At 36.7% G+C, this 13331-nt stretch overlaps 1 protein-coding gene across 5 annotated transcripts in view; it reads right to left on the reverse strand.

The window, feature by feature from the left end:
* FOXJ3 (forkhead box J3) overlaps positions 1-13331 on the reverse strand; it is a 129084-nt gene that overhangs the window by 90035 nt on the left and 25718 nt on the right. The window contains exon 1 of one of the 5 annotated variants that reach the window (XM_079901504.1): positions 117-5459. The exons of the other annotated variants lie outside the window; for them this stretch is intronic. The gene's annotated coding sequence lies outside the window, so the exon portion shown is untranslated. Of the gene's footprint in view, positions 1-116; positions 5460-13331 lie in introns of those variants that run through there. 5 annotated transcript variants of the gene reach the window in all.

Raw genomic sequence — 13331 nt, forward strand, 5'->3', positions numbered from 1 at the left:
CATACACACAAAGTGATTCTGAGGCCAGTTTTCTTAAAAAGACTATCTGTCACTTTAAACAGGGAGACAGGATCATAGTATGAATAAATCTGTCTGCAGTCCAGCTCTTTACTCACCAACACTGCAGGCCCTTTTAAAACTTAAGATTGTATATCTGGCATTTCTTTTACACAAATTTTAGGGAAATCATACAAAAGAATACCAAAATTAAAGTGTAGGCAAGAGGTCAGAGAAGTAACTGAGGAATTTACATGGAGGAAAGAAGGTAAAGTTGAGCAGGTGGGAGATAGGAAGAGTAAAGCAGGGTAGACAAGAATAGCAAGGAGACAAGCTAGCTGGGGGAGTTGACTGAAAAAAGAAATGCAAACTCAAGGACACTGATGAACTAGAGAAAAGGAGAACAGGCAGTGCCAGGAAGTTTAAAAAAAAAAAAAAGTCAAAGAACAAGCTTAAGAAAACTAAAGATCTGGGAGTGTAGGATATGAGATAAAATCACATAAATGGACAGCAAGAAAAGAAACATTAAAAACTCAACGACAGGCTTACAAAAACATCCAGTGATCTGGATTCTGTAATCTATTTCTCTCCAAGGCTGAAAAATTCAAACCATTATCACCCAAAGAAAGAAAAAAGAAAAAACAACATCTGCCAGGTTAACACATATTCTGGAGAAAGAAGGAAGCCGCTCTAAGAATGGAAGATAAAAATATAGAAACAAAGATTGACACCTCACACTGGAATGGCAAACTTTCAACAAAAGGTACAAACTTTCCTATCCTGGGATCAAAGAAGCAGGAAAAGTGAGCCTGACAACAAAGCAGAGAGGAATGAAAGGCTTCTAAGTGATATAAAAATAAAGGGAAAAAGAAAACAAAATAAGAAACTTAAAGTATCTCAGTAAAAAGAAAAAAACTGTGGCTAAGAATCCCATATATACCCTTCATTCCAAATGGCTGCAGGCAAAAAGCAACCTGGAGTATGTGCTTAGGATCTGAACTTCTGGGAGGCAATGTAGATTAATAAAAAACACAGGCTCTGGAGTCAGGCAGATCAGAATTCAAGTACTTATGCTACCAGTTACTATCTGTGAGACTATGAAAGTGTTACTATCTCTAAACCCCATCTCATCTGTAAAATGAAACAATAATAGTACCTACGGTTGAAATATTACTTTGAGAAATAAATGGGATAACTTATGCATAGAAGAAACATTCAATAAGTATTAGTTAATAATATTACTCTAGGAGTATCTTGGGAGGGTACTAATGAACCATAAAGTAAATAAGATTAAGCAATAGCAATTATAAATCAAGAGCTAGCCACGAGGATTCTATCTGCATTGCCAGTAGAATATTAACTACTGGCAATGCAGATAGAATATTTTCCAATATTTGATTAACAGTTTTACATTTTTCATTTTCCCTCCCCATCTCTGCTGTATGCATTCCTCTGAAACCTGAACTTTAAATTCCTCTATACAGCACCTTGCTCTACAATCTCAGCCAGAAATGCTTGTTCCCATCATGAAATAAGTGATAGAAACTTGTGGAATAAGAAGCCAAGATAATTTAGAGATCACAGAATGTCAAAGAGTGGGCAAAGTATCCTAGAGATTAGAGAACAAAGCCACCAATCTAAAGATGAAAAACTAAGGTCTACTGAAGTTAAAGACTTGTCCAAATTCACACAAATAGTTAACAGCGGAACTAAAACCAGAGCTCAGATCTCCTGATGCCCAACCCAGCAGTTTTTCTACCATACCTTACCTGTAAAATTAAAATAATAGTACCTACCTCTCACTGATATAAAGTACTCAGAACAGCCACTGGCAAATAGTAAAGAGTCAATAAATGTTAGCTACTGGTAGTGGTGATAACAGTAGTTGCTGCTATTATTATTCACATTTTATTCTACGAACATTGGCTATTATTATACCATGCTATCATCCTATTTGCCTCAATTAAGTCTCCACTGAGTAGCTTTATTTTGTTCAAATTCCCAAAGCAGCCAGTCACATACATTTTCAAAGATAATGTAAAAGTACATTCCAAATTGGAATATAACTGATACAGCAGATGCTCCCTGTTGAGAACCATCTTTAACTTCTGTTTCCTTCCCCCAGTGCCACTAACTGAGACTTTAGGAGAGTCTCAGTAATATAACATGAACACATACTAAGTAGGTACTTAATACTGTTATAAAAATAAACAAGAATTTATAATTACACACGTGTACAAGGCTATCCTAGAGTAAAATCTTATACACACAGCAAGTATGATAAAAATTTCTGTCCTCTAGAAACCTGTACTCCAATTAGGAAGGTCAAACACAAGAAAGAGCTGGAAAAGAGCTCTGGGTGCTGCAATGGCTCAGAAAAAGGTGGAGGACAACATGGGCTGCAGCCTTAAGAGGTAGAGAAGGAAGAACTTCAGCTAAGACTTAAAGAAAGTTAAGATCTAAATAGGCTGGAAAGAATTTGGTGCCTAGCCATCAAAGGCATCATGAGTAAGAATTATTCATTGAAGTAGAGTATAAAAATCTTTCTCAAATTTAAAATCTGAAAAAGCGGGGCTGCTGTTTTCTTTGCAATTTGTTATATTTTACATATTCTTGGTAGTGAGGTAAAAAGTGCCTCTATTGTTGCTGCTTAGGCTGGTTATTGCAGTGGTTCTCCACTAAGAACACAAAAAGTGACCATTAGATTTGACCAGATCTTCAAGTAACTTTAGAAAGAAACCTCTTAGTGGAATGGTGATGACAGAAGTCCACTTGTATAAGAGAACAGATGGTGGCAGATTTAAAAACAGCATGGGAGGCTCTGAGGAATCTGGTTATGGAAATCTGGTTAAGAAATGTCAGGCCCTCATTACCTCACCTCATTCCAAAAGCTTCCTAGCTGGCCTCCTAGGCTCTGATTTCTCACCACTCCTCCCTGCTAATCACCTCCAGAGTACATGTATATACTCCAAGAGAAATGCCAGCAATGTTTTCATGTCACTGTGCCCAAAAACTTTAAATGGTTCCCCTTCTCATATTATACTAAATCTGAATGCCTCATTTTCAACTACTTTAGCTTCATTAACCTTTTATTAATCCTTCTCTATTAATTCCTAGAGCAATTATAACCTCAGTTTGGCTTTACCATGCTGTTTCACATGTATAACTGGAACATAAGCTTTCTACCCTCACTCCCTTTTCCCCCACCTCCCCATTGAGGATAGTGACCGTACACTAGTACTTCAGATGCTACCCAACACCATGCCAGGTACACATTATCTGAAAAATAACACAGTATTTGGATAAGGAATGAGTCTTCCTTTCTGGAATGCCTTTTCCTTCCCACTCTGTCTAGCTGGCTTCTATTTTTTCATCAAGACTCAAACCAAACACCTCCCCCTCCAGAAAGCCTGATCAATCCACTCTTCCCATCCTCCATCTCCTAAATTGAACTAGATCCTACCCCCATTGACTATAAATACTTCTATCACAGAACTTACACAGAATTAAATTACCTTTATCTACCTCTCTCCCATGAGGCCATGAGCTCCTTAGAAGAAGGAACTTTCTTATTCTTTTCTGTTCCCACAATGCCTAGGAGCACAGTAGGTAAAGGGTCAATAAATGGTGGTTAAATGATTGAAACAGTGACTAGCCAATGAAGGTGTGGGTGTGCTGCTCCCCAAGCAAACAAGACCAAACCCATTTAAAAGCTAAAAGGAAGAGGTGAAAGAGGACTCAATAGTATGAGGTAAGGATAACCACAGGATAGAAGTCCTTTATGAACTGGAAAAAAGCATGACTCAGCACAGACTGACAAGTTAGTACTACACAGGAACAGAGAGTTCTACTGAAAAAGTAGAGAAAAATGGGAAGATGGAAGCCAAAGATAAGAAGATAATGTTACTTGTGGGATAAACCAAGGCATGAAAAAATTATGTCTGAAGTTCTTAAATCTATGATGGTATCTATTGCTTAAAAGAATAAGGAATTTTTTCTGCATACAATGAAAAGGTAAAGAGCATCCAGATATAACAACTCCACACTAATTTATGACATAAGAGGAGGGAGGGGGTTCTGACCTCACTTAATGAAATTCTGCCACTGATACAATCCCAAATATGCATTTTAGCTACTTTAGCACATTGCCTGGCTTCCCTCTGTAACTTCCCTAACAACTGAGGAGTAGCCAAGGCTTACACAGAAAATTTGCAACAGGATAAAAAGGTAGGAAATGGGTAGAGATATTGTTGGCTTTCCTAAATGGAGGTAAGACGAAGACATCAAGGAAAATAAAGTAAGAATAATGAAGGTAATGATGATGTGACCTAGATATTCCTGAATCCTCTCCCTCCCTTCCTAGCACTTGGCATTTTGTCTTAACACTTGGCATGTGAAAAACTGAGCAACTGAGAACTCAAAAGAAATCCTTGTAATTACCACAGCAGTAATTCTGATCACACACATCTCAGGGGGTCAAAAAATACATATATTTAAACATAATATTCATATATAAAAAACGTAATTCCTGTTACTGCATCTCGGCAGCCAGAAGCAAGGTCTATGGCAGAGACCACTAACTGCCACTTCATACCTGTTCTGGCCTTCTTCCTTAGGAATACAACCCCAATTTTATTCTGGATGGTATTATGCCTTTTGCCCTTCCTGCTCTCTGGAATGTGGATACAATAGCTATTGCTCCAACAGTCATCTTGGACCATAAGGTGACCTTTGAGAATGAAAGCCATACACTGAGGACATGGGAGCAGAGAGAAAGGATCTGGGTCCCTGATTTTTTTGGTGAAGCAATTGTGAAGTTGCCACCCCAGCCCTGAACTGCCTACCTTCCAGACTTTTTATGTGTTTAACCACTATAAAAAGATCTCTACCAGCAGGTGAATGCAATTCCTAACAAACATGGAATGTGGGACATGGAAGTGAGGTGATACAAGTAACAGGACCTAAAATAAGACACTCTCTTAGAGGAATTGATGAGGTAAACATTAAGAACTCTAATACTGCAGGATGGAAAGCTTGTTACACTTATTCAAGAGTGACAAAGGATTTGGTCAAATTGTCACCTACTGTAACTGGAAAACAAACCATATGCCAACTGAGGCTATAGAGCAAGGAGAGAAATACTATAGGAAAAATTGAGAATATTGGCATGTGTTGGCTCCTTCTAGCCGCTTAAAACAAAGTCCTAAAAGGCAAATAAACTTCAATTAAGTTGCAAGCAGAGAAAATGCAGGTTTGCTAAGGGAGGTACTCCCTGCCTATGGCCTGCAATTCAAGCTAAAATTCCTGTAATTTAAAGCCCTACATGGTTGAAAAAAAACCACCAAGTGCTTCTGAAGTAGCAAACTTAAGTAACTGAGTGATAGCTGCAAAACTACAGCCTTGGCAGTAGAGAAGACTGGTGCCTTGCCACACAAAAGCAATGTTGTGAGGGTGTTGACATTCCACCCAAGACTATCACTTCAAATGGCCCCACCCAGAGCCATCATTCCCTTAGGAGCTAAAAGAGGTGAATGAACTTGGATGGGGGAAAATATATTCTTTATTTCCACTAACTTGTAACTGAAACTTAGCATTTCCTTTAATTACAAAAGTAGACAACAAATCACAGCAGCATTAACAAGTACCTGTGACTTTGCCATCAATAAAAATCACAAATATATTCATATGTGACAAATGCTGCAGAATCTCAACTTTTTAAACTCATCGACTACTTCAGATTTATGACAGTGTATAGATTTGCCACTAGATTTTTTATTTAATGTGTTAATTCAAAGGCATATATATTACTATGTTTTAAAGTTAATATTTTGCTAACCATATTTCAATATAATTAATTAGTTTCTTCTGTAATCCTAAGTATTTTATTTTATGAATTTTGAGACCTTATTCTGAGAAGGGTCCACAAGTTTCACCAGACTTTGAAGGGGTTCCATGGCACCAAAAGGTTAGAAATCCCAGAGGTAAGTAGAGCACAAAGGGCAGAGTTTTCATATTAAAAAATTCTGCCTAGGCATGTCCTCTGGCTCAAAGCAGCAAAAAGTCTAGAAACTAAGCTTTTTAAGATAACTGTAAAGCGGCAGAGGGGTGTCTAGACTGCAAAAGTCTCTTAAGTTTCCAAAATAATACCCAAGCTAATCAACAAGAAGTGAGCTATAAAGCCTATGCATTTCCCAGATAGGGCATCTTCACCAATACCCACCACAGATGTGGCCATGGAGGATACTGGACAAGGTGAGAACTTTCAGAGGGCACAGGGGACAATGGACAGCCCAGCAAAGAGCAGAATCAAGGAACTTATTATACTTTCATGGAGTCTCTGCCACTGCTACCCAGGAGGATTTTATAATCGATATGGCCTAGTGACTATTTTGTGTTTCCCATTATCCTGTTTTCTGAATAAAAGATTTTATTGCTATTATCCTATTCCTTCACCACTATAAACCAAAAAGCCACTCTGGGATCTAATGAAAGTGAATGCACCCAGAGAGCTTAGAATTTCGGCTGGATATAATAACTGGATGAAACTCTGGGTTGTTTCCCTTGGGAAAAGGGCAAGTAAGTTCTATTTATAGGAAGAACAGTACATGTGGATATTCAGGTACCCAAGGCTGATTGTGGCAGAAACCTAACAAGAAAGAAAATAAACTACTACAGATTGACCTTACATTTTGGAAGCATGTGATATAAAAAAACAATTTTTTTAATTTATAAATGAAGCAATAATTTAAGCTATTTCCAAGCAAAAGTAGCCGCTGTTATTTTTCAAAATTAGTTATCATACACCGGCAAAGCCAAAGTTTCTACTCTTAGTTCAATTTCAGGAAAATAACACAGTCAATGTCCTACATTAGAAAAGATATGGTGATTAAGAACACAGGCTCTGGAGCAAGACTGCCTGGATTGGAATCTAAGCTCTTCCACTTTTAGCTATGTGACCTTAAACAAGTAAATTAGCCTCTCTATACCTCAGTTTCCTCATGTGTAAGGTGAGGATTAAAAGCAGTACCCACCCCAAAGGATTGTTGTGAGGATTAAATGAGTTAAATATACAAAGCACTAAGAAGAGTTTCTAACACACAGTAAATAAGCATTCAATAAATGTTAGCTATTATTCCTATCAAATTCTTACTCTTCAGAATTTTCTAAATTTTAAATGACTGTCACTCTTACTCAGTGGTTTTAGACTTACATGCCCTAAATCACACAATAATCATTTATCAACCTCAATGGAAATGAGCCCCTCATTCAATTATTTACTCTAAAGAAAAGATCCAGAAAAGACTGTGCTTTTAAATTTTGTTTGTAGATTGCATATGAAAATTGAACATACACTTTTCCCACAGAAATAAGATTCTATGATGATGATTCCTGAAGCAGCCCACAAAATCCTACCTATTCTATAAAGGAGTTCTATAAATCAAATTTCTAAGAGTATAAAAGCCCCAGTTGGATATTCTGCAGCAGAGAGACAGAAGTGTAACAAGGAAAATAAATAAGTTTTTCCATTTTCCTGGTGTAGGACCAGCTTGTTCCTAATAAAATTTCAATACACATAGCTTATATCTGGCATACTTCTAAGTACCTTCTTCTATACCTTGGCTCTCCCATCTCACACTGCCATAAGCCTCCAAGATTGGCCCCTAAAGTTGGTATTATAAACTCCAAAATTAATTACTTGCTCTTCTCCTCCAGGAAAAACTCTAACCTTTTCAAAGCAGTTGATCTCTGCTCTATTTAGGAAGAAAGTGGACAGCATCAAACTAATCACCCCTAAGGTATGAATAACTGAGCCTTTAAATTTCCTATGAGCAATGATCTTTTTAAAGGACAAGTCCAAAAAATCCTCATTGGTTTGAAGTGAAAATATAGGAAGAAGAATCATAATTTAGGATAGAGAATCCAATACACAAATAGAAGTTCACATTTCAAAACTCTTGACTTTCACAACTTTTGTTTCACCCCTAAGATTCCAAAAATATTCACAACACAGCTTATGCAAAAACTTGAGGGATTTAGTGAGACAACTGTTATTTGTAAACAGAACTGTGGTTTCAGAGCTATTTATCATAAAATCAGAGATGAAAAAGAACCTCACTATGTCATTTTTAAAAGCCCTGCTATTACCTATTTTGGAAACCAACAATATTCTTTAACTCCAAGGGAAGAAAAGTTCACCAAATGTATACAGTAATTCATTTTGTTTAAAATAATAATAAATTTTAACAGACTAATCTATGTATCTCCCTTGCTACAGAGAAGAAAATTTCTTTAAATTCTATCCTGGAAAGTGAGAACTGGTCAGAGTTCTCTTCACAACGATGCTTCACATATTTTACAATATTAACACCATTTAGGTTCCTTCTCAAAAGTTTGAAGTCCAGAACTCCAACAGGATCTGATTTAAGAACCATAATATAGTTACTGCTCTTCTCTAGATTCTCTCCAAATTACTCTATTACTCAAATATATAATCTTAGAGTCATAAAACTGTATTCTAAATTCATACAAGCCATACTCATAGTTAGAACTCCGTTCAGGCTAAAACTTAGGGATCATATGGTCAAAAGACATCTTTATGCCATAAATGTAATTCTTATCTTAAAAATATTTTACTCTACAATTTAAGGAGGAAAAATAAATATTTTTGGACATTAACCACTGAACTACATTCTGTCATCAAGTAAGTACCGTATTTTGCATTTAATCTCACTCTATCTATTGGAATCTCTATGTCTCTTGAGTAGCTGGAAAGCTAATAAGAGTCCCTTTGATACAAGAACACTCAAAGCCATCTTTGCAGATATTATTTAAAAACCCAGACAGAATCTGCTATTAATACTTCTTATACTTAGTTTTTAAAAATATGTGTAGAGTCCATGAGCCACAACTACTGAAGTCCGCGTGCCTAGAGCCCGTGCTCCGCAACAAGAGAAGCCATCGCAATGAGAAGCCCTTGCACCACAAGGAAGGGCAGCCCCCACTCGCCGCAACTAGAGAAAGCCTGTGCGCGGCAACAAAAACCCAATGCAGCCAAAAATAAAACAAATTAAAAAAAAAAAAGAAAAAGCCTCAAATTTTGATAAATACTGACAGCCAAGAGGCAGAATTTAGTGCATGGGCACTGGAGCAAGACCTCTGTATGAATCCCAGCTCCGTCCCTTATTCATTGCATGTCCTTGAGTTGCTGAACTTTTTTACCTCTGTTTCCTCATTTGTGAAATGAAAATAATCATAACACCAACCTCATAGGGTTGTTAGGGGAAATTTAATTAATATACCATAAAATGCTTAAATAATGCCTGGTCTAATATATTAGTAAGAACACCATAAAGCTAGTTATCCAAGTCAATATTTAGTCCCATAAGTAACTTTTATAATATGTCCTTAAGTCAGTGACTAGTCACTGGTACTCTTCAATACCTTATGCTCAGAAATGGAAGCCCAATAAGTCAGCTTAAAGATTAAATTACATTTAGGATGCTCTAGACCAGCACTGTCCAACAGAACTTTTCTACAACAATGGAAATGTTTGTGTGTTATCCAATATGACAGTCAGTAGCCATGTGTAGCTAACCAAGCACTTAAAATGTGGCTAGTGTGACTGAGGAACTGATTTTTTTTAGATTTAAACAGCCACATGAGGCTAGCGGCTACCATATGAGACAGTAAGCCTTAGAAGATAAGACAAAAAGTTCAAAATACATTTTAGAAAAAGTCTCTGTAATGGTCAAAATTAAGACGGTTTCTCATTACTCTTCATTTAATTGGAACATGTCAGAATTAAACATGCAAATTAATAGATTTTATCAATTATAAAAAAAGTTTGATAAATATAACAATGATGAACTACGGCATGATAATGAAAGTTATTTCTGCCAGTGTGTGGGACTGACTTAAAAGCATATAACTATATTAATTATAAATATGATAAAAATGTAGTATTAAATGTCAGCAACATCCTTAGCCTGAGGTCAGTTGCAAACCTGAATGCTACTGGTAGATACTCTAGAATCTAAGAATTTAGATTATCATACTAGAGATTATCAAAATAAATGAATTAAGCCAGACAGAAAGGCAAATATCATTTGATATCACTTATATATATGTAGAATCTAAAAAAATCACACAAAACGTATTTAACAAAACAGAAACAGACTCACAGACATAGAAAACAAACTTATGGTTACCTGAGGGGGGAAGGGGAGGGATAAATTAGGAACCTGGGATTAACAGATACACACTACCATATGTAAAACATAAACAACAAGGTCCTACTGTATAGCACAGGGAACTATATTCAATATCTTGTAATAACCTATAATGGAAAAAAATCTGAAAAATATACATATATATGTGTATGTATAACTGAATCACTTTGCTGTACACCAGAAACTAACAACACTGTAAATCAACAATACTTCAATTAAGAAAAAATTTGTTTTAATTTTTAAAAATAAGAATTTAGGGTAAAGGGGAAATAGAAAGAAGGGGAAAAAGAAATCGTCTTCTACCCCATGTTCTTGAGCTGAGAGCAAAGAATACAAACATGTCCTTTTTTCTTTTTCTTTTTTAAGTCTTTTTCATTGAATTTGTTACAATACTGTTTCTCTTTTTTATGTTTTGCGTTTTTTGGCCCCGAGGCAAGTGGGGTCTTAGCTCCCCAACCAGGGATGAACCCGAACCCCCTGCACTGGAAGGCGAAGTCTTAACCACTGGACTGCCAGGGGAGTCCCCAAATATGTCCTCTTTTATTCTAAAAACAATAATTATCCCTTTTGCTTTCTACTATAGGAAAATGCAAATATGCCAGATGCTTTATGTAATCAATATATAGTTTATCCCATGAATCCTAACAGGCCAAGGAGGTAAACATTAACATCCCTATTACAGCAAAACCAGGAAAAGTGAAGTAACTTACCCATGATCATATGAATAATACGCGGCAGAGGTCTGAACCTGCATCTACCCAATTCTAAGACTAAATACCAGAGCTGCCTTAACAATAACAAGTCTGCTACTAGAAACAAGACAGCAAGACGCCTTAAAATAAATCTACCCTCCTCTGGTCATTCTAAATAGCAGGTTATCAATATCAAATGGAGGGAAATGAGAAAACAGATGGACAGGAAATTCACTTGGGACACAACACACAATCTTCTCTGGTGCTAAAAATCCCTATGTGTTCCCCAACATATCCTAAACAAACAGACTGGATCAATAATAAAAGGCATCTTTAAGGGAGAAGCGTAACAAAAAAGGAAAAGATGAGTGTGAACAAGAAAGAAAGAAAAAGATAACAAAAGGAAGAGATCTCAGGTAGAAGATCAGAAACTACTTAAAGTACTACTGATAACTCAGCATCCTAGGCCGAATACACATGTGAACCATAAAATCAATCCTCATAAATGTTAGGCAATTCAGAAATGCAGAAAGGGCCCCATTTAACAAGTCCAAAGAAATATCAAATTTTATTTTGCTTTAATCAAACCAAATTATAACAGTCTAATGCCATAATATGTGAAAGAAATATGTTATATACATATATGTGTTTACCTGTCTACATAAAGCAAATGTTCAAGGAAAGCTTTTGCTTTTTTGGTAAGCTTTTGCTATTACTGAGTCTATACCTGGAAATAAAATGCAGGTAACCTCAGGATTCAAATCCATCTTATATAAACTCAGTAACCGGATTCTGCTAAATTTTTAAGATTCTATTGTCTGACAGAAACTGTATCCATCATTATCTGAACTCTCACTCTTGCCTTCCAAAACTCAGGAATTAAATAGATGTAGATGACCCAGTATTCACTATCCAGACTTACTATCCAAACTCAGGATACGAATGCAGTAGATTCGGATTGCAAGGAATACTTGCAAATCTTATATAAATTTTTAATATAATTTCACGTGATTTACAAAATTAGCATTTTTAGCAACATGCAAGTATCCTACTAAAATCACATAAACACTGGCTGCAAAACAGATCTGAGAAAACTTTTTTTTAAATATTTTTATTTATTTGGCTGCGCTGGGTCTTAGTTGCAGCACGTGGGATCTTTGTTGTGGCATGCATGTGGGATCTAGTTCCCTGACCAGGGATTGAACCTAGGCCCTCTGCACTGGGAGCGCAGAGTCTTAACCACTGGACCACCAGGGAAGTCCCAAGAAAACACTTTTTAATACCATATTTCTTAGTAATTTGCTGAAACAAGTTATTAAGTTATTGCTCCTCAATTCCAAACCCGCATCCCTTCTTCCCAATCTGCCTTAATGACACTGGAACTGGGACTCTGCAAACCACATTTCTACTTTGCCAGCTGACTTCCTATAAGGCTCTGCCAAGAGGAAGCACTAAAGATGGACTGCAAGCCTGGAGAAGAAAAAAGATACTTGGGCCTTCCTGTCTATTCTTTGGACTTCATAAGAGCATTACCCCAGCAAAGGTTTCTTCACCCCTGCAGAAGGTCCCCCTCACAGTAGTAAGTGAATAAAGTTTGCAGTTTTTCTAACACTTATGGAACTAGCTTAATCATACCCCACTCAAAGACCCCAGCACCAGCCAGCACCCTTCCCCAGAGTTCTGAGTTTCAAATCTATGGGATTTCTATTCTGAGCTCGACACAAGCACTAGCATGTAGTACCTTCTCCTCGGAGATCTGAATTTTGTTTCCACAGGACCCTTCCTCTAAGTCTCTAGGTTTTCCCTTTGGTCCCCAAGCACTTAGGGCTCACAGCTGCTTCTAGAAGTGCCTATCTCCATGATAACTTCAAGTTTTATTTTTATCCTTTCTGTTACCTAGTTAACAACTTTAAATCTAGTTAATGATTCTATTAAAGTCTCTGTTCAAATAACTGGTGTGGTTTCTGCCTCCTGATAGAACCCCAACTGATAAAAGAAAACAGTCTCATTATACTGTAATAGTATATGATGTTATCATAATAACGTTTGTTAAAATGCAATTCTACCCATACTAGCAATTAAAGAAGAACAAAATGATAATTAAGAGCAATTTGATTAAAATTAAGAGTATACTTAGCTATCACTACAAAATCTTTTGCAACCATTCTTTTAAAGAAAATTTGGGGGGGGGGGTGCCTTTTTCTAACACACATAGCATCTACTGGAATAAAATTACATAAGACAACATTAACAAGGGCTATCTCTGTCTTCCCAAATTTTCTACAATAATTGGGTTAACATAACTTTTTTTTTTTTTTTTTTGAGGTATGCGGGCCTCTCACTGTTGTGGCCTCTCCCATTGCGGAGCACAGGCTTCAGACGCGCAGGCTCAGCGGCCACGGCTCACGGGCCT

Source organism: Stenella coeruleoalba, assembly GCF_951394435.1.
Source record: "Stenella coeruleoalba genome assembly, chromosome: 1".
NCBI classification, from domain to species: Eukaryota; Metazoa; Chordata; class Mammalia; order Artiodactyla; family Delphinidae; genus Stenella; species Stenella coeruleoalba.